Below are 13,126 nucleotides of genomic sequence, written 5' to 3'. Positions count from 1 at the left end.
TATTCATGTCATAATTCCAAATGTACTCCTAGCTTACTTGGGAGAAGAGAAGTCAACTAAGGATGGATGAGAAGTTAATGACATTAATGAGAGGTGGTTGAGGAAAGAGGGTATAAAAAGGGAAGGGGGAAGGAAGAAAAGGGGGGTTGGAGTCTTTCTTAGGATTGTGGGGGTTGGTTGTGATTGTTTGGCCTTGTTATGATTTTGGGAGACCTTGGAAACCTGTGGAGGTTTCTTGGGTTTGAGAGGAGGAAAGTATCATTATCTAGTTTTGCACATTCTTCTTGAGGATACACTATACCTGGTTGGACTTGGGCACGGAGGGCTAGGGAACATGTGGAGGTTTCCTGGGCTAGGAATTTATTTCCTAGTTGGCTGGGAGGTAAATCCGGTTGGGTTGGTGATAAGGAGCATTCAGCTGGAGCTATAAGACAAAGGTATCATCATCAACCACCGGAACAGGTATTTTTCCATGGACTACTCTTGTTAAGTTGATATCAATGGAATGCTCACCTTAATTTATGTTGCTTATGATAAAATGATAAGATGTTAAATGTTTAAAGCTATGTAAGAAGGTCAGTAAGCTCATTTTATTACTTTTAAATCAGTAGGAAAATAGATCTGTTAGTGTATAATAGATTGAGGCTCTAATAATAGGAATCAGGCCCTTACACATGGTATCAGAGCTTTGGTTCAAAATCTGGACCCAAAGCCCACTAAATAGCTATTCCATAATCAAATTTCTTATTAAATAGTTGAAAATCCAGAAAATTAGAATGTCAAAATGTTTCAACAGCAGTCCAATGGCTTAGTGCCTAGGGATATGACAGAGCTAGTGTTTTGCTTCAACTTAAATGCGCCTGTAAAATTCCTGACAGAATAAATAATATTATAGAAAAAAAAAAATCTGGACCGAGCTCCTAGATGAAGAAGCTTGCAGTTCTGGGGACTTTTGCAAACAGTGATTAGGCTGCAGTCTTGTGGATCAAGATAAAGATCATATAAAACCCTATTTTAGAAAACCGAGGGGCCAGTTCTAGAGCCCAAAGATGATCGAATATCCTGGTAAGGAGAGTGCAGTTCTGGACACAATAGATGAGGTCTGTGTTTACCCTTGAAGAGAATCAAAGCCTCTGAGCTACCTCAATCCGAAGCTCAGAATTTTGTGCACATTTATGTGTGACCAAACTCCAGGGCATTGACAAAGTTAACGAAGGGTCTCATCATCTAAGAAAGTTTTCCAGCATTTAAGAGATCTGAATTCTGAACCACCTATGAGATCCGAAGCATCATATACATCAGTGGATAATCGATTTTATGGTTTCACATAGCAAATATAGAGTAGCTCTTCTGTTAAAGTCAAATTACAGTCACTCAAGAGCGGTCATCAAATTACAGTCACCTTATTTAAGGTATATTTTGCAGTCTTGTATAATGCCATAAAAGACGAGAACTTGTGGCAAAGTATCACAGTTCTGAGGCTATATATATACATATATATACCTGCAAGTTTGATCAAAGAAATAGAGACCGTACGTGTTTAAGTGTAAAACTGAACGCATTAGAGCTTTCGACTTCGATCCCAATTTTGTACTTATGTCAGTCCTGTTTTGCTTTGACCCATGTTCACTGTAAAGTTTGGAAGCAAATCAGTTACCAGTATCTTTAGTTAACACTCTAATATGAAGCAAATCAGTTACCAGTATCCAGAAAGGATTTGAAGGTAAGTGGTTTTGATATTGGAGGTGGTTGACATCCGCAGAGGGCGATTTGCATCAACAGATATACCCTCAAACGCAATGACAATGATGGCCCCTCCTCCTTTAGATCAGGAAGAGGACGAAATGCTGGTCCCGCATCCCGAGTTCAATGACGGGGCTCAGCCCATGGAAGGGCAAGGAGAGACGGTTAGTACCGCGGAGAATCAACCTCCGGACGATCCTCCTTCCTCTCGATTTACCTGGGCTGTCGATAATTTTTCGAGGTTAAATGTGAAGAAGCATTACTCAGAAGTTTTCACCGTGGGAGGTTACAAATGGCGGGTGCTAATATTTCCGAAGGGAAACAATGTGGATCACTTATCGATGTACTTGGATGTGGCGGATTCTGCTACATTGCCTTATGGTTGGAGCAGATATGCGCAGTTTAGCTTGGCGGTTGTTAATCAGATTAGCCCTAAGTATTCCATCCGGAAAGATACACAACATCAGTTCAATGCCCGAGAGAGTGACTGGGGTTTCACATCGTTTATGCCGCTTGGAGATGTGTATGATCATTCAAAAGGTTATCTGGTGAATGATACTCTCATAATAGAAGCGGACGTTGTTGTTCGCAGAGTAATTGATTATTGGTCCTATGACTCAAAGAAAGAAACAGGTTATGTTGGGCTCAAGAATCAAGGAGCAACATGCTACATGAACTCACTTCTTCAGACATTATATCACATTCCTTACTTCAGAAAGGCCGTGTATCATATGCCCACAACTGAAAATGACATGCCATCTAGCAGCATTCCATTGGCTTTACAGAGTTTGTTTTATAAGCTCCAGTATAGTGACACCAGTGTTGCGACAAAGGAGTTAACGAAATCTTTTGGGTGGGACACATATGATTCTTTTATGCAACATGATGTTCAGGAGTTGAACAGAGTGTTATCTGAGAAGTTAGAAGACAAAATGAAGGGGACAGTTGTTGAGGGCACAATACAGCAACTGTTTGAGGGCCATCATATGAATTATATTGAATGCATAAATGTAGATTACAAGTCAACAAGGAAAGAGTCATTTTATGATCTGCAGCTTGATGTCAAAGGTTGTCGAGATGTCTATGCTTCATTTGATAAATATGTTGAAGTGGAACGCCTTGAAGGGGATAATAAATATCATGCTGAGCAATATGCTCTACAGGATGCAAAGAAGGGTGTTCTTTTCATTGATTTTCCTCCTGTACTACAACTTCAACTGAAGCGCTTTGAATATGACTTCATGCGAGACACAATGGTTAAGTGAACATGTAACTAAACTGTGAGGAAGTATTGTGTGTGGGCGTGGCTACCAGGTATGTTGCAAGCTTTGATGGAGTATTTTCTAAGCATATATGAATATAAATCACAGTTCTTCTTAGCATCCTCGTTGACTCCAGTCATTGCAGCATTTTGAAACATGCCACTCTGAATAAATTGACTTTTCAAAAAAAAAAAAACCAGAACACTAGCTTAATTGTCGGTATGTCTATATAGTATAGTTGTATATCCAATATTTACATCTGGCAAGAAACATAAGTTGTTTCAAACTATTTCCTATCTTACTATGGTTATCATATCACCAGGGACACGCTAATATCTTTACCTGTGTCTCGCTATATTTCTTTTGTGGGTAGTGACGATCATAACATTGTCAAATAAAAAGATGGAAATTCCAATTTGACTTCCATTCTTGGCCAGCAATATTAGATGAATCAGCAACTGGACCGGTCTCATACTTGTGTGATATGGGGTCTATTCCTACCCTACTACTACCACTATAACAGTGACCATTATAACTGCTGGGTGAACAGGGCCACCCCCAGCAGGTGTTCACAGGTAAATAATAGGGGATTTGAACATAAGACCTTTGTATTCACATTTACTTTACATTTTACAAGCTTGGTAAGTGAACAACTAACAGTGTTTACGAATGAAGAATTCCAAGAGTGAACCTTTTCTTTTGTCTAAGCCATCCTTGACCTTGTTGGTTCAATTAATATTTCATGGTTTGCTTTTCTGTACCAATTTCTAGTTGTATTGGTATCAACTTAATTTCATCCATAATAGTGCCTTAGGTACGCATGTAGTTGAGATTGTGAGTGATCGAACAATAATCATGCCCTTAAAGTATAACATGAAGAACTACAACCAACAGTTAATATATCTCCCCTACAGATATAATGTGGTTGGAGGGATCTTCTTTAGGTTTACCATTAGTTTTAGGAATGACTAAGGGTAGATTAGTTGGCATATTGGCCAATTTGGATAATTATGGATAGGAACATTAATATTATTTGAGGAGATTCAAACCTGCCATATATGTAGAAGGCACTGGTTGGCATTATATCCTGTATTATATCTAGCATTGGTTCTAGCCATGATAATGACTAGTGTGGAATTTAGATTAGAGAAGGATGAATTAGATGAACTAGAACTAGTTCCAAAACTAGATGAACCAACTATCCTGGAGGGGGATGAGGATTCATAATTCAATGAAGATGAACTTCCCAAACCCAAGATGCAGGTAGTGAAGGCTCGAGCGAGGAGTAAATCAAACTCAACAAGTACACATAAAGAATCCAATAATTAAAAAAAGAAAAAGTTCAAAGGCCTTGTAGCCTTGTAGCCACCCACTTATTACTGTCATGTGATTATAACAATCCAAGTATTAATGAAGTTATTTTCAACTAAAAAATTGGAGGCCATATACTATATGCACTGTTAAAGCATGCACAACACAGCTCAACATGATCTTTGACCATTCCTGATCTCTTTGTTTTGCCAAGCGTTCAATTTATAAATGAGATTGAAAAAATTTCTCATAATCTCCTCTCAATTTGACTTGAGGTTTATTTAATTTGGTAATCCAAGTTACATGTTCGATTATACAGATGTGAAAGTCACAGAGCCAAGTTGGAGGCTATTTCTGTTGGATTTGATCTGGTATTATACTATTTTATACAATCGATATCTTACTAGCTTGGCATATTATGAAAGAAACCAAGCAGAACGCCTATTTTACATCCGGAACAGTAACAAATATCATGACCCAAACAATGGTTTAGATATGTAATCATTCCACTCATCGGGCATCCTTTCTCGATACTTCAGCAGCTTGTAAGTTGCATATGTTAAAGGTATACCCCACGCATCATGATCTTTAGGTGCCTACATGGTCACTTACATCCCGTTAGAAACCTTTTCTGCCATGCATCAAAACTAACTGCAAAATGCTTCTAAGAAATAACAACCAAATAGTTCAACAGAAAGGGAATCTTAAAAACCTTAGGAGTCCTAATCAGTTTCATTTCTGCCTCCTCCAGGGTTTTGCGGCCTTTCTTTGAATTGCATTCGTTGCAAGCAGTAACCTGGTCAATAGATAAGCAGGAGTCCAGGCAGAATTAAACATAACTAGAAATACAAATATGATAAGCATGAATCCAGGCACACTAACTTCAATTGATAGCCGAAATATAAATGTAATTGTTCAATTCAGTCAATAAAACTTGCCGTAACATCAATGAAACTCATCTGAAAAACATTCAAATGATATACTTTCTTCAATAATTACTTTGTTGGTGACAATCTTGAAAGCAGTAACCCAATATTTAACTCGCATATACCTCTATTATTTAAAAATAGCCTGGCTCAAAATCACCATCAAACCAAGCAATTTATAAAGTATGAAGCAGTCAAACCAGATTATTTTTTTTTAAGTTCAACCATTTGTTATGTTTATGAAGCTAAGCAAGTAGTGACCTTTCTTGCTAATACAGCTGTAGTTGTTTTAGCACTGTACAAAACCAAAATGCTTAACAGATGGGGGATAGAGAAAATTATGGGTATGCTCTACGTGAATGACCAAATAATTTTCCATAAGTTTATCACTTAAAGATGGATTAATATGCCTGCTGCAGATTGAAATTCCTGTCCAGACTATCAGTTCAAAAGCTTTTCCATTTTATAATTTATATAACAAACCAAGCATATAGAAATATCAGCTGTTCTATGCTTTCGACCTATCTATTGCAACCCAGGTTATTTCTTGTATATTATATCAAAAAGTAAGTGTACAAATATACTATTGTAGCTGCTTGCCTTCTCAAACTATTGGTTTAGTGCATATGTTTCAGCATACAATTACATACCTTTTACAATTATTATCTTTTGATGCAAACAGCGAATGAAACAATCAAATATGATTGAAAATGCAAAAATGTCATTTGTGTTGAACCAGAACCTCACGTGTACTTTCATGAAATCCATTTGAAAAGTTACAACATAAATGTTTTAACTTTTAACTTTTTAGTGGTCATTGTTGTTTTCAAAGTTCCTACATTTTAACTATTAGGAATAAAATATAAATATAATAATAATAAGAAATAGTTAATTAAATAGTAATTAGTTAATCAATAGGCATGTCCCTAAGGACATGATCATTCATGAAAGCATACCTGCCTAGTTATATAAAGCAAAGTTTCATTTGTAATTCAATAATCGCACTTGTATTCAAATATACTTTTATAATATATTATTGTCCTATCATGGATGTTTATATATTTCAGACCTTCTGAAGTAGTCTACTGCGTATATGAACTTTGTTCGTTTCAGAGGTGATGTGCGTACAAGAAAAATGATAAATAAAAACTAAATATTTTAAAACAACGGGCAAAGTATATAAAGGAGTGCTGGCAGACAATACAAAGGTTGCAGTAAAACGATTGACTGACTATCATAGCCCTGGTGGGGAGCAAGCATTTCTATGGGAGGTTGAGATGATCAGTGTGGCAATCCACCGCAACCTTCTGCGCTTGATAGGATTTTGTGTTGCACCATTAGAGCGGCTTCTAGTCTATCCATATATGCAAAAAACTTAGTGTTGCATACAGGCTAAGGGAGCTCAAACCTACAGAAAAGCCATTAGACTGACCTGCTCGGAAAAATGTAGCCTTAGGTGCAGCCCGTGGTTTGGAGTACCTTCGTGAGCACTGCAATCCTAAAATCATTCATCGGGATGTGAAAGCTGCTAATGTCTTGCTAGATGAAGACTTCGAAGCTGTTGTTGGTGATTTTGGGCTAGCGAAATTGGTTGATGCTAGGAAAACTCATGTTACAACTCAAGTCCGTGGAACCGTGGGTCACATTGCTCCTGAATACTTATCAACTGGAAGATCCTCAGAGAGGATAGATGTGTTTGGTTATGGTATTACTCTTTTGGAGCTTGTCACTGGACAACGTGCTATAGATTTTTCACGTCTTGAGGAAGAGGATGACGTTCTATTATTGGATCATATTAAGAAGTTACAAAGAGAGAAAAGATTAGATGCTATTGTAGATGCAAACCTAAAGCAGAACAATGGCGTTAAAGAAGTTGAGGCAATGATTCAGGTAGCATTGTTGTGCACACAGACCTCACCGGAAGATCGACCCAAAATGACAAAAGTTGTGCGCATGTTGGAAGGAGAGGGTTTGGATGAACATTGGGAAGAGTGGCAGCAGGTTGAAGTCATTCGTCGACAAGAATATGAACTAATGCCTCGAAGGTTTGAGTGGGCTGAGGATTCTGTATATAACCAGGATGCAATCGAACTCTCTGGTGGAAGATGATCAACATGGGCTTTGTTGTCTCATATTTTTGTAGCTTGGAACATTTTATAGTTTTCTTCAAATATATCATTTTTGGAACTGTAAAAGTGGTTTTTAAGGTCGTAAGATTTTATTTACCTATTCTTCCACTTTTGTAAGCAAGGTGTGACTGCTTGTTCAACGATACTCAAATGCATTTTGAATCCCTGCTTCACCAGTAGGAAATATCCAATCATGCTGTTGTCCATTTGCAATCGTGTACATTAGATATTCACCTAGGTATCCTTGAACATCTGAATACCAGGAAAACCCTGACTTTCATTAACCAGGAGAGATTTGGATTATGGTGAGGAAATTATATCCAACAATATTATAGTGTTTGTATTTATCATGGAATACTAATCTCCAAAGCTGGTTGTTTGAATTGGAATAATTCCTTGATGTAATGTGAAAAGATAAAATTAAATGTTTTTCCTTTCTAAAGGATCTCATTGTTTTGGGTGAGTGTCACTTCCAACGACCAGTTTACCCTGGTTGAGTTCAAATTTATTGGCTTAATTTTCAAGAATGAAATGAAAATCATCCCACTCACTGGCTGTTCAGCTAAGTACTAATGGAAGCAAAGCATTGTTATGCAGCATAGGAAGTATGAACGGAATGATGAGAATAATTCCAAACAACCCATGCCCTTATACAATATTATAAAGGCACCTACCACACTGGAGAGGGGTGCTCTTGCCACATGGCAGCCTATAGCCGTTTTCCCTTGTACAACATTTTGAGAATTATGCAAAGAGACAAAGTTGACCGTAGAAGATATGACAAGAATATGATGCTTTGGGAAAGCTTTTAAGAAAAGCCCCTGAATAGGAGGCTCACACAAGAAAGAGTATCCGAGGGCATCAAGATGATGCAGTTTTTGTTTGTATTTGGACACAAATTGTTGCTTGATGTACAATTCTTAGCTCTTTTTTTTGAGGCCTTAGTCACATGAACATAAATAAAGAGAGGATTCAAAGAGGGCAGTGTCCAAAATATAATGAAAACTGACTGTTTTTTTTGTTTGTGGGATTTGAATGCCTATGCTGGTTCTCCTAATCAAAATGCCTAACCAATTGACTAGTCTGTTTTTTTTAAATAATAAATATGCAATCTTCATTTATTTTTCATGTGGTACATGTTACAAGGGTGTCATTTATAGTTTGAACAAAACAACATTGATTCTTGGACCTTAGTTTGATCAAATGAAATTTTAACCTTATGAAATTAAGTGTCATCTCTTGTCAGTGGCATTTATGTACTGCGGTATCTTAGTGATATTGTATAAGTTATGTGTTGTGGCCATGCATCATATTATGGTGAAGATTTTATAAATTCATCTTCTCTTCTCCACAAACATTAATATGCATAAAATGCATAGATTTGTTGGATGGTGAATATTGTGGAATCATATTGATCTTATTCCAAAAATCCGTTTATGTTTAGTTTATGCTAATGTCTTCTTGGTTCTTGCATTAAAATAACCATGTAACCTCTTAGTTGTTTGGAAACATGGCTTATTATTATATAAATATAAACACAAAAATTTCAAAATCAACTCTACTTTAAAAACATCTTTAATATAGGCAATTATTCCATTTGTTTAATTATTTCTCATTTGACAGCTCATATTGTGAGCTGCATTATATATCATGAAATTGTTTTAGTACTAGTAAACAATGATTAAAAAAAAAAAATTTGAACCTTTGATATGTAAGGGACATTTCTCTCAAAATTACAAAAAAAAATTATGAAAATCATGCTAGAAACAATTTCTGAAGTTTTGAGTCTTTTATTTTCAAGATTAACTAATTGGTTTGGAAGATGAAAAACCAACAAATTGGAAGAGTGGGACTTTTATATTCACTAAGGTATCAAAGAAATTATATGCATGAAACTTATACTAGCACCTTCTAGTGGAAATTGATAGTGCACGAATCCGTTGCTTGCCATTATTTTGGTTTTGGTACCACCTTATAGCATATCCGGGTTCAAATGCTATTTTCCATGACGAACAGTTAAATCTGTTTCAACTCTAATTGTTATTAAGGGGTTCCACAAGGATGTCACATGAGCGTTTATGATGCCCATTTTAACATAGATAGCCACCTATGTTAAGGTTCTATTTTGTAGTTCCATGTTATTTATGAACATTATATACATTTGGTTGGACACGTGAAAATCAATTGATGGATTTGGTATTGATGATGGACATGTTGGATGTATGACCAAATGTATGACTTACTTGGTTACAATTTATCTAGTGCATGACTTGTCAAAGTTATTGTTGCATCGTATAGGCTTATATAGATATGATTTATCTAATCAATGACTTAGTGAAATTATGATTTATCTGATGTAAGATTTATTTCCAGTATGAACAACAAAAATTGACACGTGGAAACTGGGCTTAATAAACATGATGTTTAAGATCATGTATCTATATCTATTTTGTGGTTGTATATATGCATGGATGAGAACTAAACTACAGGTTGGAAAGAACCGTATGATAACCAAGATCTACTATTCCATTGGGGAAGGTCGAGACGACCAATGAGGAAAGGTACGATGTACATTGTTCTATTACATTTGGTATCTACTTGATATGCACTCCTATGACATGAGTAAAATGAAAATGACAGGTGGCAAGACGACCTGACTGGATTATTCGATGACAAGTCCAACCAGCGCTGTAGTGTGGTCCGTGCTCTGAAGGAGGGGTGGAGGTGTTTCCCACAGTGTATCCTCCGAAACCTGGAATCGTGGGGAGGACAGCTGAACGCTCCCCTAGACGTGTGATGACGATTGCCAGATTCCTGTTGGGGAAAGTTGGGTCGAGGCATTCGACGCTTCCACCATGTCGGTTTTATCAGTGGTCAGTATGGCCTTTGCCACTGATAAGGCAGTAGAGGACGGATAGGGCGGGAGCGGAAGTAGGCCAGGGTGGATAGGAAGATATAGATCAGTTGGAGACTCTTGATGGGAAGTAATGTCATTGTCTGACTTATCGAATTTTAATGCTATAACTCTCTCTGGTTTGCTATGCTTTCAAACTCCTTGTATCTTTTCATTCTAACTTCGGGACGAAGTTTTCTGAAGGAGGGGTGTATGTAATGCCCCACTTAAATCTTATCCTACAATTTTTTTTAATATTTACATTATCTGAAAATATTGAGAAATATTGGTCTAATATAAATTTATGATTTCCATTATTCAAATTCCCCACTTACCTTCTCAAATTGAATATTATGTAGGATATGGTCTCCTTCCATTATTTCAAAATATATGTATTCATTTCACATTCCCCAATGTACCCTCACATTTACTTGGGAGAAGACATAGTCCTCTCCATCTTATCATCAATATATATTTATTCATTTCACATTCCCCAATGTACCCTCACATTTACTAAGGAGAAGACATGGTCCTCTCCATGTAAGTACATTTCACATTCCCCAATGTACCCTCACATTTACTTGGGAGAAGACATAGTCCTCTCCATCTTATCATCAATATATATTTATTCATTTCACATTCCCCAATGTACCCTCACATTTACTAAGGAGAAGACATGGTCCTCTCCATGTAATTACACTTCACATTCCCAAATGTACTTTTCAGATTTACTTGGGAGAAGACATGATCCTTTCCCATTAAATTCTCAATTTTATATTCATGTCACAATTCCAAATGTACTCCTAGCTTACTTGGGAGAAGAGAAGTCAACTAAGGATGGATGAGAAGTTAATGACATTAATGAGAGGTGGTTGAGGAAAGAGGGTATAAAAAGGGAAGGGGGAAGGAAGAAAAGGGGGGGTTGGAGTCTTGCTTAGGATTGTGGGGGTTGGTTGTGATTGTTTGGCCTTGTTATGATTTTGGGAGACCTTGGAAACCTGTGGAGGTTTCTTGGGTTTGAGAGGAGGAAAGTATCATTATCTAGTTTTGCACATTCTTCTTGAGGACACACTATATCTGGTTGGACTTGGGCACGGAGGGCTAGGGAACCTGTGGAGGTTTCCTGGGCTAGGAATTTATTTCCTAGTTGGCTGGGAGGTAAATCCGGTTGGGTCGGTGATAAGGAGCGTTCAGCTGGAGCTATAAGACAAAGGTATCATCATCAACCACCGGAACAGGTATTTTTCCATGGACTACTCTTGTTAAGTTGATATCAATGGAATGCTCACCTTAATTTATGTTGCTTATGATAAAATGATAAGATGTTAAATGTTTAAAGCTATGTAAGAAGGTCAGTAAGCTCATTTTATTACTTTTAAATCAGCAGGAAAATAGATCTGTTAGTGTATAATAGATTGAGGCTCTAATAATAGGAATCAGGCCCTTACATCTAACGTGTCGATAGCCAAGCCGGTAGACATCGTACCAGCTTGCGATGCGCGGGTCTTCAACTCTTGCAACTTGGTCTGGATAGCCCCTAGTATGATCTGTTGCTGCTTTTCAAATTGCTGCAGGGCCTTCGCGGTGACATATTTGACTATGTCACCGATGTCATATAAGTCGCCCTCCATCAATGTGATAAGGTCCACCGAGGTCTTGGTCACCTTGGATTTCTTTCTGGACCCTCCCTTCTCCAGCTCGCTTGGGCGCTTAATGCGGGCATACATCTCGTGAGGGTCCACACTGTGCTGCTTTGTGTCCTCCTCTTCGATCTGAGGAAAAAGGCGACCGCGCGCCTTTGTCAGAGCCCCACTCTGTGCCACTTGTCTATTTTCCTGCCTCCTCTCTTGTTTGTTCCGCTTGGGCCTTCTCAGCGACCTCCTTTTTCCTCTTTTCGACTAGGTGTGCCATCTTCAGCTTGGCCTCCTCCTTCTTCTTCTTTGTAGCGGACTTGTTTCCACCCACCGCCAAGTCCGTGGTAGTGCGCCACTCCGCCGGCCATTTATCAAGCACCGCATCAATGGCGTCATTTATGGCCAGGTACGACAAGTCATACCACTTCTGCACAAGGTCCTTTTGTGCCTTGATAGATACGCGATGGAAATCAGCTTTGAACTCAGCATAGCTCTGCACATTAGCGTATACCATGGGCAACAATTGCGGCTTGTGATTGATGGCCATCTTGATATTCATTTCCATCAAGATCCAGAAGATCTGTTGTCCCGAACTCGCTCTGCATCCTTGGTCGTCCATAGTGAAGCGTACTTCGCTGCTTTAGGAAGGTCTGATGCGACCGAAGAGAACTGTCTCTACTCTGGTAGCTCCCACACTACCAACACAATCAACAGCAAGATCCACACTTAGTGGAAGGTCTTACTTTGCTCTTGCGCTTCACTGTAGTTTGCTAAAAACTCTTTGCAAAGGTAGTCCGACTAGTTAAATTGGACTCCTTTCGCACACTGCTGTGCGAGTGCGAAAACAAGCACTGGCACCTTGTTGGTGCAAAACTTCCGCATTACCTTCCCTGCAAGGATCTGCGTTTCTACCTTCACAGCGGGATCGCAGATGCTAGAGATAGTGTACCTACGTGGATTCTTTACCAACTAGAATTTCTCCTTCATTGACTCTGCAAGCTCCTACTCTCCACCCTTGCCGCCAAAGATCATAGCTGGATTTTCACCTATATGCAGCGAGCACGTTATTCAGTGGATTAACATATTTGTGATGGGTATTGGCTCCTCTAGCCATAGGCACCCATCATGCACCAAGCACAACAAATGCTTGATGACCAAAACTATCACAGGGGTGTGGTTATAGTGTGACACCCAGAGCAGATTCAACAATCTTGCCTTCTTTACCCCC

The 13,126-nt window shown here is 38.3% G+C and overlaps 1 long non-coding RNA gene and 2 pseudogenes across 1 annotated transcript; 2 read left to right on the top strand and 1 right to left on the bottom strand.

The window, feature by feature from the left end:
* The first annotated feature begins 1,710 nt into the window (after positions 1-1,710).
* LOC149235577 (ubiquitin C-terminal hydrolase 13 pseudogene) lies at positions 1,711-3,008 on the top strand (annotated as a pseudogene).
* Positions 3,009-4,730: 1,722 nt separating this feature from the next.
* On the bottom strand, positions 4,731-5,268 carry LOC149235576 (uncharacterized). Its single transcript, XR_016268304.1, has 2 exons — positions 5,029-5,268; positions 4,731-4,912 (listed from the first exon to the last, which is right to left on the bottom strand). It is a non-coding gene; the product is annotated as an uncharacterized LOC149235576 (long non-coding RNA).
* Positions 5,269-6,419: 1,151 nt separating this feature from the next.
* LOC149235575 (LRR receptor kinase SERK2 pseudogene) lies at positions 6,420-7,355 on the top strand (annotated as a pseudogene).
* The last annotated feature ends 5,771 nt before the right edge of the window (positions 7,356-13,126 follow it).

The sequence above is a fragment of the Pinus tabuliformis genome, chromosome 8 (assembly GCF_031772625.1).
Source record: "Pinus tabuliformis cultivar Carrire ecotype Pingquan chromosome 8, CPIR1, whole genome shotgun sequence".
Lineage (NCBI taxonomy): Eukaryota > Viridiplantae > Streptophyta > Pinopsida > Pinales > Pinaceae > Pinus > Pinus tabuliformis.
This window is presented reverse-complemented; position numbering and strand designations above follow the sequence as displayed.